This window comes from Acipenser ruthenus, chromosome 42 (genome assembly GCF_902713425.1).
Source record: "Acipenser ruthenus chromosome 42, fAciRut3.2 maternal haplotype, whole genome shotgun sequence".
Classification (NCBI taxonomy): domain Eukaryota; kingdom Metazoa; phylum Chordata; class Actinopteri; order Acipenseriformes; family Acipenseridae; genus Acipenser; species Acipenser ruthenus.
Window position 1 is genome coordinate 5,515,506 of NC_081230.1, and position 15,416 is coordinate 5,530,921.

Sequence of the window (15,416 nt, forward strand, 5' to 3'; positions counted from 1 at the left end):
AAATGAGCGATCAGCTTAGCAAAGAAACATACAACACGTAGCCTACTACTGGTGTTAGAAAAGATATCTGTAGATATCATGATTTTTCCTGGCAAGCACGTGCTGACACCACTTGGCTGTGATTGGTTAAACCACCGAAGGTACCATGCGACAGCCCCACAAAATCGCTCTGGATTCGATTTGACCGGTACCGCTCAGCGCCACTGCAGGACTAGCGGTATCGTCCCGCGCTGATCTGACCAACACCATATGAAAGCAATGGCAGCGATACATGCGGCAAAATGTCTTGTGTGCCTGCTGTGTCTGTCTGTCCCAGGCTTGAGACCCGTCCGACATTCAGCAGGCTTGGAATGTAAAACAAAACAAATGTGGTGCATTCATCCAAATTACAACAAGCAATTATACATCTGTTAATTAGATTTAGTAGTACAATTATGTAGCATGACCACAAAAACAAATGAGAAAAGAAACGTGTCAGTTATCTCAGCTGACCACAGTGCAGGCATCACATACTGCTGCATCGTTAATGTCTGCACCTGCAGCTTCCACTCTAGCTCACACACAAGTTTAAGCTTTATATTAAAAGCCATGACTAATTAAAGCTAAACCTAAAACAACACAAAACATATTAAGACCGTATAAACACATCCACTCATTTTCAAATTAAACACGTGTTTCTGAGTTTCAGTAGTTAGAAAATAGTAGTTAGAAAATGTGTGTATTTTCAGGTAGAAAATACACAAAAATAAAATAAATTCCTGTTTGACCAAAACATCTTAATATTGCTATTTTTTGTAATCATGTTAATGTCTTAGGCTATGTTATATCGATTGTTAAGAACTTTATGTATTTGTTGTTTTTCAATAGTATTTGAGAGACACATACCTGAGACAGTTCAGACATTCAGCAGGAGTGGAATGGAAATCAAAATGCAGACCCTCCACATTGTTTACAAGGTGAAATCCCCAAGCAGAGAGTAAGGGGAGCCCCAGACAGTGCCTCGTAACTACCACACCTCACATTTTAAGTTCAGTTCAAGGTTAAATCAAAGTATTACATAAAGAATTATTTAAAAGCAAATCAGTGAAAACTATTTTCTTTATAAGAGGTTGTCACGCCAAACTACTATCTTCCCCAAATACTGTCAGTCTAATTTCACACAGCACTGTAATTAAACTAATTTGGTTTTAAAATGCTTGCACAACCCCTAATGAATACTGTATGGGGGGGGGGAGATCTGTGCTGACTATCTGGCGCATGCGTGGTACTGCAGGAAGGGGGCAGCAGCCTCATAGATCCGCCTGTCAGTCATGGCAGTGACACGGAGAGGTGGGGAAGAGGGTGTGTTGGCTTTCCCTCTCTCTGAGTGGCTGAGAGGCGGGCCTTGGAGGATTGCTCGGCCCACAAGTACTGCGCTTGGTTATGCATTCGGGTGGCTGTGATTGGAAACACTCAGAGACGCTGGCTGAGAAGGCCAGTGTAAACATAGACCAGGCAAGAATGCCAGTGGTTGGAGCGAGCGACCAAAACCGGCAAGCACGGCTGAGGAAGACAGCCCGCCTTAAACAAGTAAACAAATAATTAAAATGAGGCCACAGACAACAGTGCCCTCTGCGAGCTAAAAAGAAAATAATAAAACTGGGCACCAGTGCGGTGTTGCAAATAAAACTTCTGTCTCCCGTGTGTCAGTGAATTGCTCACCACCCTTCCACACGTACCTTTTATTTTTTTCTTAAGGGAAAGCACAGGCAATAAACTGTCCTCTGCTCACTCAATCCCCTCACCCTGTGCAACCCCAACTAATCTACCCTCCTTCTCGCCCCTCTCGGACTCCGATCTGTGCTCCCTGCTCCAGAGTCATAAACCCACCACATGTGCCCTGGACCCCCTCCCCACTCACCTCTTCCAGGCTGCTGCTCCTGGTCTACTCCCTTTCATTTCCTCTCTTAACACCTATCTGCTCTCTGGCTGTTTCCCCTCTGCTTTCAAACAGGCCTGCATCACCCCATTTAAAAAAAAATCCTCACTTGATCCCTCATCCCTCCAAAACTACCATCCTGTCTCCTTTCTCCCGTTCCTCTCTAAAACCCTTGCGCAAGCGGTACATCGCCAGCTCCCTGCTTTCCTGTCAACACATTTTCTGCTCGGCCCCCTCCAATCTGGCTTTCGTCCGGCACGCTCCACTGAAACTGCTCTTCTCTCCATCACAAACTCTCTACTCTCTGCCCGTGCTGACTCCCTCTCCTCTGTCCCAATTCTCCTCGACCTCTCTGCAGCTTTTGACACGGTCAACCACTCTATTCTCCTGTCCCCCCTTGCTGACCTGGGACTCTCTGGCATTGCTCTTGCCTGGTTCTCCTCCTATCTCTCCAATTGCACATACCGGGTGTGCTGGCATGGCTCACCCTGTCTCTTGCTCTTTCAACAGGTGTCCCCCAAGGCTCAGTCCTGGGACCCCTTCTGTTTTCTCTCTACACCCGCTCCCTGGGTTCCCTCATCTCCTCCCATGGCTTCTCATATCATTTCTATGCTGACAATGCCCAGATCTTCCTCTCCTTCCCCACTTTGACTCCGACATTTCCTCCCATATCTTTACCATCATCTCAACTCAACCTCTCCAAGTCAGATCTCCTTTTCTTCCCCCTCTTCCTCCCCCACAACTGATCTCTCTATCGCTATTCCTCTTGAATCCACCATCCTCTCTCCCTCCTCATCCACCAAGAACCTCTGTGTCACCCTCGACCCCTCCCTCCCTGCTCTCAGCACATCTCTACTCTGGCACGCTCCTGTCGCTTCTTCCTCAGCAACATATGCAGAATTCACCCCTTCCTCACTGACTACTCCACGCAGCTCCTAGTCCAGGCCCTGGTACTGTCACGCCTTGACTACTGCAACTCCCTCCTGGCTGGTCTCCCTGCTTCTGCTATCCGTCCGCTCCAGCTCATCCAAAACTCTGTTGCTTGTCTTGTCTTTTCCCTTCCTCGTTTCTCCCACGCTACACCGCTGCTCCGCTCTCTGCACTGGCTCCCTATCGCCGCTCGCATCCAATTCAAAACTCCTGTACTCGCCTATCGCTGTCTCAACCTTTCTGCTCATTCCTATCTCCAGACTATCATTTCTCCCTACACCCCCTCTCGCCCCCTCTGCTCCTCCACCTCCGGCAGGTTAGCTGTACCCCCCTCCGCTCCCCCGCTCCTTCTCCACCCTCGCCCCTCAGTGGTGGAACGACCTCCCCACGGATATCAGGACTGCTCAGTCCCTGACCACCTTCCGGCGCCTCCTCAAGACACACCTGTTCAGACAGCATCTGTAAACCTCACAACTCTCCACTATACTGGACTATATGGCACCCAGTTGTACCAGTACTTGCATCAGCTTGTACTTGCACTGCACTGCTCCATACCTTGCTGTATTCTACTACAGCTCTTAATTATAGCTACTTCCTGTATCTTGTATTTGATTTTACTCTTATAGGTATCCATATTCACGTTTTTGTACTTGCTCTTATTTGAAATCATTCTCATCCTTTTATCGTACTTACTACCTGCTCTTACTGGACTTTACTCTTATAAGCACATATTTTTACTATAAGTTAACTGCACTTCGTCGAACTCGCTCTTAAATGTAATTATTTACTGTATTCTTTATTTTGCTCTTATTTTAATTTAATCTTATTTTCTACTGATTTCACTGTACTTTAACTGCTCTTATCTGTAATGTGATATTCTGTAATGCGCTATTTTATAATGTGATACTTTGTAGTGTGATACTTTGTACTGGATAAGGGCATCTGCTAAGAAATAAAAATAAATAATAATAAACACGAAGACAGCACTTCACAAGTTTATGTTTATTATTATTATTATTATTATTATTATTATTATTATTATTAATAATAATACATTTCTCAGTTGTAATTGAGATAAAGGAATGGCACGGATCAGTTGAATCGGCCTGTCTGTTAATACATTGGTGTTGATGGGAGTCTGTAAACCTGAACTGTCTCAGCCTGCCCCGCTGTTATGCCAAAAGTGACTTCAGAAGAAAAGTGCCTCACCAGTGCCACAGAGCGTCTGGTCACCCCAGTAACGACTTATGGGTAAGAAGGAAGATTTGAATGTGGTGACAGTAGCTTACCTAGTTCAGCTCATGTCAGGGTTCCATTTAAATAGCATTACATGTCTGTACATGTTAGTAATATTGCCAGTGTCATGTGATAAGCAAGATTCAGATTTTAATTTTTTTATCGATTGATTCGGGACTTCAGAGATCGGAAATGAACACATTTTATTAACATTGGTATTTATTGTCAAAATACCGTCAATTCCCATAAGTTTAAATTATTAACTTTCTTGTTCTGACGGTGAAAATGAATGCCTGTCTAGTGGCTTATGTCTTGAAACTTTACGTCTCCATAAAGCAGTTCCCTATAAAATGGCATCATAGATACAACAAACGCAATTTACTATCGATCACTCCTTACCATGCCAAAGAGCATGTTTGTATAGAATTCTTCAGTGCGATGCCAGTTACCATGGTGCTAAATGTCACCGGAGCGCTGCTTCACATATACGTTCATTTTGGGGGGGGGGGGGGGGTTTGCCCCCCCCCCCCCCCCCAGAGGGGGCTGCCTAGTTTGCTTAGGCCCATGCACCAGACTCTTCTTCCCCATGACTAATTATTCCAATAACTTTGAGACAGACACACTTACACACACACACGTTCACACAGAAATCAAACTGATTCAAAAAATCAATGTGCTTTGCAAGCCCTGACCTGAATCCAGAAAGGCGGAAACTCTTTGGCAGAGCGCTGAAAAGAGCAGGAAAGTAAAAACAATTAATTGGTTACGAGTGTAATGAAATCCCTCCTGAGCAGACTAATAAATCCTGCATTTCACTGAGCCTTACACTGCTGAGGATGGAGAGGTCAGGCAGGCTGTGATTGTGTGTGGGGTTTGCCTTCACTCTTCAAATGATCTTCAATGGCAATGCAGACAGTGACACTGGATTACAGGATTGCTGTTCTCATCCACACTGTAAAGAAAATCAGAGAAATGTAATAAATCCTGCCTTTCTCTGCATATTATACCAGAGGATTGAAAGGTCAGGGAGTGTGTGATGGTGTGTAGGGTTTGCCTTCACTCTTCAGCTCTCTGAGTTTCCAAATGATCTTCAATGGCACTGGATTACATTAGCTAAATGGCCAGTGTCTTCCTCTACACTGGAAGAAAATGTGAGAAATGTTTCTCCCTTAGTCGGTGCCTCCAGCCCCTTTTGAAAGGGAAATGTATTAATACCAACACAGCTATTTGTGTCAAGTAGGGAAAATGCTCCGAGGATTAGTGTATCATTATATGCTGGTGGACATGCTACATGACCATCTCTGTTTTACCATACCTCTCTGGGCTTTACAAGACTTACGTTGTTTTACCACACTTTCACTGTGCTTAATTAAACTTTGCTATGTTTTCACTGTGATAAGCTCTGGTAGAAATCTCCGAGACAATGTTGAGAGACAGACGGGGAGGCAGTTGCCCCTCTGGAGAGACAACAATGGGGTGGAGTCAGGGAGGAGAGGTAAACTTAAAGCACAGCACATGCTGCTAAGAGGTTTAAATGTACCGGTCTTCAGTACTCCTGGTAGCTGCCCCTAATCAAAGGCTGACCGGACTGTGGAGTCACCTCCTTAATGTCTGCTTGATTTTTGGTGATGGTTGCAACGATTTTCTTATCAATCAGATGACACTTTTTGAAGGAGTATTTAGAGTTTCCTGTGTGAAACGTTGCAGCTTTGCCTTCTTTGTCTGCCGAATCCTAGTTACCAGCTCCTTTTGTGTCATTCCAAAGAAACACTTGATTCAGTGACCTTTCAACTCCACCGACCCTACCTTCACACTACTCCTGAGAGAAACCCAGGAGAAAACACAATGATGTACAAGTATGCTTGCTCCTTTTCAACATTTATACTTCAAAATACCGTCATAAATCACTCGCCTTTAGAGTCCTTGACTGGGGTTCTTCATTGGAGCACCTTGTTAATTATACAGCAGGTTTCACCCCTTTCAGTTTCTGAGTGGTTTCTGAGCTGTGATTGGGTGGGGCAGATATACTGGGATCCACCAATAGGAAAGCATCAGGCATGATTGACACCCGTTGCATCTGATTTTCCATCGCTTGGACATCTCCACCCTGGCAGTATTTGTTCAGCTGCAGATCAGAAGCAAATAATACATTGAGAGTGATGGCACTGAGGAGCAAAGCCCTGCACCCGGTGCACAATGAACAGCTTTCATGAGGTTTCAATAAAAACATGTTACTCAAAAGATGAGATAAATAAGCGTAGAATATGAGCAAGCCTGGATATAAGTGATGCTTAGCTTGTCCTAGCAGTACAGTAATTCAGATGTGATTATAAACCAGAATTTACATCCCTATTGATCCCTAATCAATTCATGATTCAAGCCCCACTTACTCCAGTTAAATGCGAACATTAATTCATCAGGAACAAGAAATCAGTGTCAAGTGTTCCGGATTCTTTTAATGGAGCTTACTGGCCATTCTGAAAAGCATTCCTCCCACCTCTCTGATCAGTACAGGGTGACTGCCCATGTGCGTCTTTCACAGCATTTCAGTGTTTGAAAACTACGTTTGCAATCATTCTTAGTGCTTCCAGTTAATTAGAAAATGATAAGTCTGTGTTTAAGTAGCTAAAAAATAATTCCAAAAATCTTACTGTTTTACACTTCCATTGGCTTCATAGATCAAATGTGCAGTTGTGAAACAACGCACACAAGTTAAACATGATATAGGATCTGGTACGACTTTAGCTTAGAGGAAGCTCTCAGTTTCTATGCCTTATTCTGGGGTTATCTGTTTGCACTTCCTGGGTCCTTTCACCTCATCAATGTCTTCTGGGTCATGTTACTGGCTGAAAGCGTGTCAGTCAACAGGGGAATTGACAGGAAAGCAACCAGTGAAGGGGTGGGGACAGGTTGAAAGCTTGGCTTGCAAACAGAGATTTGGAAGTTTATGTAGTACCGGATAGCATGCTTTAAAATTAAAGTGCATGTTTGCACATTGAGGCCTATATAATGAATAGATGTGCATGGAAATGTATGGAACTATTTGTATTACTATTATTATTTATTTCTTAGCAGACGCCCTTATCCAGGGCGACTTACAATTGTTACAAGATATCACATTATTTTCTTTACACATTATTTTTTACATACAATTACCCATTTATACAGTTGGGTTTTTACTGGAGCAATCTAGGTAAAGTACCTTGCTCAAGGGTCCAGCAGCAGTGTCCCCATTGGGGGATTGAACCCACGACCCTCCGGTCAAGAATCCAGAGCCCTAACCGCTACTCCACACTGCTGCCCAATTACTTTAAGGTGCTTTCACTGGGAGGTAAGAAGCTGCTCTTCAGTTCTAGTTGCCTGTATGCCTCAGCCTTCTAGGTAGGTCTGTCCTTTTCAGCCAGGAAAACATTGATCTGTCTGTGTTAGCTGTAGGAAAGGCTGTCCTGATCCAGCTTCAGGCAGCGAGTCCCTGGCAGAGCGGTTTGGAGGTGACAGTAGTGTTGAGTGATGCTGAGCAGTCTCTGCACTCACTCTCCTGTGTGTGCCTCGAGCTTGCTCTATACATGTCTCATTTGATTTTCTCACTGACCACTCTCTCCCTCTCCCCATCCATCTCCCTACCCTTTTGTCTCTCCGGCTCTCCCCTTCCATCTCACTCCCCTTTCTGTCTGAAAACAATTCTGATGATAATAAACAAAATTGTATAAATACAGTTAATAACAAATCTTTAAAAATCTTGATACAAACCAACAACGTACGAGACCAAGACTTAGTTCTGTAACCTCAAACCTTCAAGCGTGTCTTGGGGGTTTGGGGTAAAGGGAGGGACACAGTGCAGGCAGCTCCCTGGCTAGGAGGCTCTCCCAGCCAGCTGTGACCCCCTCTCGCCCCTCATCTCTCCTCCTCTCTCCCCTCTCTCCTGTGTAATCCTGTGCTGATGAAAGGGCTTTGTCAGGATTTACTGTCGCTAGCGAACAGGCAGCTCTATATCAGAGTGTTATAATGAGAGACCTGTGGTAACAAAGACAGGGAGATCTAGATCAGGACAGGGGATTGACTGAACCCTTCGACAGAGCTAGAGAGAGAGGGTGGAGGAGTCCGTAGAATAGATGTCATATTTCAAAACATCCATGTTGGTAAAAAACATATTGCCTTTGGATTACAACCTAATCTCAATTGTGCACGGATACATGTGTCTTTCGTGACCCTTGGGCTATAGTTTAGGCTCAAACACTGTTAGTAATGTATTACTGTAGATTGTATCTCTGCTGTTCCCTATAATGCAGATGCTTTATGAAGCCTGATTGAAATCCCTCCCAGTCTCTTCTGTCTTCTTTTAACTCCATGGCTTTTTTAAATAAAGCCACATGACTGTTCTGTCACACAGTAGAGGGTGGACTGAATTACTGAAGTGATGTTCCAATGCCAGTTTAATTACCAGTACTTACTATACACCCCTTCCAGCATCTCTCACAGGAAGAGAGGAATAGTTCAGCTGTGTCACAAACATCCATGATAATATCACTAATATTTTACCAGTACAATAATCAACACTAAACAAATTATTGATAATATCACGACAATTCGAACCCTATCCAAGTGCAATGTCCCAAAGCGAGTGGCCCAAAGATGCTTCCCAAAAGAAATACAAAGATAAGTGAGAGTAAACAGCCAGCGAAAACCAGAGATGGAAAATAATGGATTTGCACCTCCATTCCAGAAGCAAGCTTCCCTTGTGTGGCAGTGCGTGTGTGTCTGTGTGTAAGTGTGTGTGTATGTGTGTGTGTCATCTGCATGTGTGTGTGTGTGTGTATGTGTGTCTCATCTCACCCAGGTATAAGCGGACCTAATCAGTATTAGGATCCAGCCTCCTCCTGGATTTTCAGTTGATTGGATGTTACAGGAGCACTGTGTTCCCTTCTTATTAAGCAGCCGGAGCTGCTTGACTGATGACAAGGGCTCTGTCTGACCCCCCCTCTACTTCATTGAAACTCAGCCAGGAATAAGTTGATAGAATTATTCCACAAAAATCAATGTCTCTCTGGCACACTTGGATCAAGCTTAAATCAGGGGCCGCTGGGATTTCAGTGTGTTTCATACGAGGAAGGCATCAATATTTTTCAAATCCCAGACAAGAATCGTCAACTGCTAATTATCCGTACGCACTTGCCTTTCTCTCTCTCTCTCTTCTCTCGCACACACAGACCAGAACAGAAGCGCTTTCACTATTTCTGTTCCGATTAAAGCGAGACGAGGGAAGGCATTGATTTTTTTTTTTCTTTAGCCCGGTGAAAAGGCACAGTGCATCTAGGGGAATTTACAGCTAATGTATAAGTCCCCATTCTCTCTGTAGGTGTGTGTGTGTTTGTGTGAGTCAGTGGCTGTGTTATCAGCTCTTGTGGGGATACAATTTGACAAAACGTTGAAATAATTCACAATGTCAAGATGTGATAACTTGGAAAACATTTACACAAAAAAAAGCCATCCTACCCAAGTCCCTCCGCTCTAACCACTAGAGCCACACTGCTTCCCTCCCTCCCAGTCCCTCCGCTCTAACCACTAGAGCCACACTGCTTCCCTCCCTCCCAGTCCCTCAGCTCTAACCACGAGAGCCACACTGCTTCCCTCCCTCCCAGTCCCTCAGCTCTAACCACGAGAGCCACACTGCTTCCCTCCCTCCCAGTCCCTCCGCTCTAACCACTAGAGCCACACTGCTTCCCTCCCTCCCAGTCCCTCAGCTCTAACCACGAGAGCCACACTGCTTCCCTCCCTCCAGTCCCTCAGCTCTAACCACTAGAGCCACACTGCTTCCCTCCCTCCCAGTCCCTCCGCTCTAACCACTAGAGCCACACTGCTTCCCTCCCTCCCAGTCCCTCAGCTCTAACCACGAGAGCCACACTGCTTCCCTCCCTCCCAGTCCCTCCGCTCTAACCACTAGAGCCACACTGCTTCCCTCCCTCCCAGTCCCTCAGCTCTAACCACTAGAGCCACACTGCTTCCCTCCCTCCCAGTCCCTCAGCTCTAACCACTAGAGCCACACTGCTTCCCTCCCTCCCAGTCCCTCAGCTCTAACCACTAGAGCCACACTGCTTCCCTCCCTCCCAGTCCCTCAGCTCTAACCACTAGAGCCACACTGCTTCCCTCCCTCCCAGTCCCTCAGCTCTAACCACTAGATCCACACTGCTTCCCTCCCTCCCAGTCCCTCAGCTCTAACCACTAGAGCCACACTGCTTCCCTCCCTCCCAGTCCCTCCGCTCTAACCACTAGAGCCACACTGCTTCCCTCCCTCCCAGTCCCTCAGCTCTAACCACGAGAGCCACACTGCTTCCCTCCCTCACAGTCCCTCAGCTATAACAACTAGAGCCACACTGCTTCCCTCCCTCCCAGTCCCTCAGCTCCTACCACTGGAGTGCCCTAGCAGATATTGACAAGCTACTGCCCTCTGGAGGAAAAAGGGCAGCCCTGCAGGTGTCAGCTTGAGTCACCAGGCGTCTGCCAGTGGTGTCCACTCTAGTGCAATGAGGAGAAACAGTCCTTGACAATTTTGCCTCCTAACCTAGAAAAGATCAGTGACTCTGCACAGCCAGGACACAAACATGCCCTGACTGTGTGACTCACCCCCTTTATCAGGGGAGCATCTAACTGTGGGAGAGATACCAGGAGAGCATCTAACTGTGGGAGAGATACCAGGGGAGCATCTAACTGTGGGAGAGATACCAGGATACCAGGAGAGCATCTAACTGTGGGAGAGATACCAGGGGAGCATCTAACTGTGGGAGAGATACCAGGAGAGCATCTAACTGTGGGAGAGATACCAGGGGAGCATCTAACTGTGGGAGAGATACCAGGATACCAGGAGAGCATCTAACTGTGGGAGAGATACCAGGGGAGCATCTAACTGTGGGAGAGATACCAGGAGAGCATCTAACTGTGGGAGAGATACCAGGGGAGCATCTAGCTGTGGGAGAGATACCAGGATACCAGGAGAGCATCTAACTGTGGGAGAGATACCAGGGGAGCATTTAACTGTGGGAGAGATACCAGGGGAGCATTTAACTGTGGGAGAGATACCAGGGGAGCATTTAACTGTGGGAGAGATACCAGGGGAGCATCTAACTGTGGGAGAGATACCAGGGGAGCATCTAACTGTGGGAGAGATACCAGGGGAGCATTTAACTGTGGGAGAGATACCAGGGGAGCATCTAAATGTGGGAGAGGTACCAGGAGGTCCTATTGAAACAGCCATTACACTTCCACTCAATGCCCAAGTCAATTAATAACATTCAGCAACACAATTGGCTTCCTGAGAACACAATTTATAAAGGCTCCGCTGTCATTATCACAGTCTATGCTTGCCTGAGCTAGGGTACAGCACAGGGGAGTAGAGTACAGCACAGGGAAGCAGGGGGGTACAGCACAGGGGAGCAGGGTACCACACAGAGGAGCAGGTTACCGCACAGGGGAGCAGGGTTCAGCACAGGGGAGCAGGGAGGTACAGCACAGGGGAGCAGGGTACTGCACAGGGGAGCAGGGGGGTACAGCACGGGGGAGCAGGGTACAGCACAGGGGAGTAGGGTTCAGCACGGGGAGCAGGGTACAGCACAGGGGAGCAGGGTTCAGCACGGGGAGCAGGGTACAGCACAGGGGAGCAGGGTTCAGCATGGGGAGCAGGGTACAGCATAGGGGAGCAGGGTTCAGCACGGGGAGCAGGGTACAGCACAGGGGAGCAGGGTTCAGCATGGGGAGCAGGGTACAGCACAGGGGAGCAGGGTTCAGCACGGGGAGCAGGGTACAGCACAGGGGAGCAGGGTACAGCACAGGGGAGCAGGGGGGTACAGCACGGGGGAGCAGGGTACAGCACAGGGGAGCAGGGTACAGCACAGGAGAGCAGGGTACCGCACAGGGGAGCAGGGTTCAGCACGGGGGAGCAGGGTTCAGCACGGGGGAGCAGGGGGGTACAGCACAGGGGAGCACGTTACAGCTCTCTGGATTCTACCCAAGGCACAATGTCTTCTGTAGTGTGGAGAACAAAACTAAACCCTCCAACAGTAGTCTCACCAGTGCATTATACAACCTCATCATTATACAGTCCCTTAATCACAGGGGAGCATGGTAAAGCACAGGGAGGGTTTATTTCCAGATAAAAACTGCTCTTCACTGAGGCAACACAAACAGAACTGAACTGCAGTTTAAGATGGAGCTTCGTCGCCACCTAGTGGAAGACAGAGTAAATTGCTTGTCATTTGAATTGCTTTTTTACATTTCTCTTGCAATCACTTTGAGTGGGTTATTTTTTTAATATTTAAAAAATCTCAATCTGCCACCAGCTTTGTGTTGATTGACCGCGTACCTTGTGTCAGAACGCATCCGTTTCTAGGGAGACATTGAAGAATCATCATCTTTTGAGGCAAAAATACTTATGTTAAGAAATTGCGCAATATCAAAACAAACTACTGAAGGACTAAATCAGACTCTGAGCAGCTTCAGTCGTTTCACAAAAGACTTCTCTGCGCAATCTCAAAGCATTTCAATCTGTTTGCACGTTCATTTATTATAATTCCTGTAAACAGTGACATAAACCCACCTCCAGTCACTTATAGAAACACTGCAATCTCAGAATGCAGAACTCTCTGTGTAACACAATCACCAGACCCTTTGCTTGTGGTCGCTCTGTTCTGTTGCATCACTGCTGGAGAGTATTTTATTATAATAAAGTCGTTTCTTTAAATCTGAAATTAAATTGGAATGTTTCTGTATTACCACTTTTAAAAAGTTGTTGTAAACGCCATTTTTAAAGAAATGTATGTTTAATTCATTATAAGGTTCTTATGATGAGTGACACCAAAAATATTCGCATAGCCCCTTCTTAACTACCATATAATAGCACCTCTCTTTCAGTTAAAATATTAGCATAGCTCCTCTCTTTCTGTTGCACCCACAGCCATGAGGGGCTTGTATCTCTATACCTGCTGCTCTTCACTTATAGTTCCCTGCCACGTAACACAGGCTAGATCAGCAAGAGTGTTAGATGGGAGAGCCAGCACCATCTAGTGATCATCAACTTTCCTTTCTGGCAATGCAGTGCTGTGCACTAGGTGGTGCTAGCCAATCAGAACTGAAGAGCAGCTCCTGAACAGACTTATCAAAAAAAAAAAAACCTGGGATTTGATGAATTGTAGTAAGAAGCGCGCAGAATGATTGCCAACATCATAAGCATGTAAAGGAACAGTGTTTGCAAGAAGCGCATCACGTTACCTGTGCCGTGTCCCGTGCTGTCCGCATCGCAGCGTTGGATTTTTAAACACATTGCTGACTCTGTTCCACAATCACACATCGTGAGTCATAAATCAGCTGGGCAACGCATTTCTCAACAGTAGAGAAAAACATCTCTTCTGAGTATCGCAGTGTTTCCAGATCACGCTCCCTCCTGAAACATGCTGGATTTTTGTTCCCACTCATTTCAATCACCAGCCTTGTTGCAGGAGGGTGTGTGAACTGGATGCACTGTGATGTTTAGAAGAAAAAATATCTTTCTCCTGGTGAGCGTACCCAAGCAAAAGCTGAAAAAAGTAGTTTCTTTTTATCGGATGTGTAAATAAAAAAATATATAAAACCAATCCGGAATATGTTTTTTAAAATTGCTGCGACACGGACACCACACGACACAGCAAAAGCAGAGCAATGAGCTCTTGCAAACCCTGCAGGGGGTTCTGAAGCACTAAGTAAGACGTGTAAAACAGGAACAAGTTTATAAATGCATAGAAATCATTGAAACGGCTTGTCCGTGCTCCAGTGCTCGACTACAGCATTACAGCATTCCAATGAGTTTCTGACTTCTTATTTATCCGTGTCTTCTCATTGATCCAGGGGGATACCACAGAAAAGCACACTTGACAAATATTAAGTGGAGGCAGCTTTTGACTGACTGTGACCATATTACAGTTGAACATGATATTGATTGATGCATTCTTCAGTGTTTCTAGCTATTGTATCTTGTAGGAGAGTCTCATCTCTAATAAGCTGCATCTGTCAATAAGAATCAGAACTAAGGCTTTAGAATAGGATTGGGGGTTGTAGAGTCAATCCAATGGTATGTGACCTACAGCACAGGAAGTTATTAGGTACTAGGAATCTATAGCACTGGAAAACATCCAATCAGACGTTCTATACACTTTATTTGGACCTGGGTCTATAAAATCGGGTTGGCCACCGTCTCCCTGAGCCTAGACTCCACAAAGTACTGGACATATCCCAGCAGATTCTGATACTCACATTTCCTCACCGCTGAATAATAAGCCCTCTGGATACAAAAACATAATGTGACACATGGAGACGGTACTCCCCTAATTTCATATAGCACGCTTTTAAAGTTTCATCGTAACTGGATAGGTGGTTCTCCAGGTTTATGTAAAAATGTAAGTGTGACATGCAGACAGCCTCCATATACCTCCAGGTTATTCTGCAATTAAGAATATCCTTAGTGTAGCTCCCCCTAATGGTCTGGATTGACTGCCACACCTTATCAATACCTAGGAGAAGAGGAACCCCTAAAGTCTAATAATCAATGTAAACCCTGCAAACAGGAACCCTCCAAATAAATGAAAGTACAAGGAAGGTACAGTTTAAATAACGTGCATTGCCTATCTGGACACACAGCCCAAAATGAGACTCAAATAAATAGCCACACAAATAGAACGATATTGCAAGCAGCACCAGGGTGAAACCCAAGCCTGGTGCAAGGTTGAAATAAACAGTTCAGCTGTGCCATATATACGCACAAAAAACAGCAGCAACGCTCACTGGAGTGCTGAGAACTGTTGTGCACAAGAAGAGCACTGTTAACGGTCTTGGTACCGAACCGAGTCGTTGATACCGGTCCTGGTATCAACCAGAGGATTGGTACCGACCTCGGTACTTAACAAGGTCACTGGTACCTATTCTGGTGCCGACCAAGTCACTGGTACCGGCTCAGTACCAAGCGGGTCACTGGTACCAACCACAATACCGAACCGAGTCACTGGCACCGGCCCCATAACGAATGAGGTCACTGATACCGACCTCATGCCGAGCAAGGTGGTTGGTCATTTGGTTGTTAGTAGCTTATTGATCCCAGAATCTCATCAAGCAGCTTCTTGAGGGATCCGAGGGTGTCGGCTTCAACATTACTGGGGAGTTGGTTCCAGAATTCTCTGTGTAAAAAAGTGCCCCCTATTTTCTGTTCTGAATGCCCCTTTATCTAATCTCCATTTGTGACCCCTGGTCCTTGTTTCTTTTTTCAGGTCGAAAACGTCCCCTGGGTCGACATTGTCTATACCTGAAAGAGAACAGA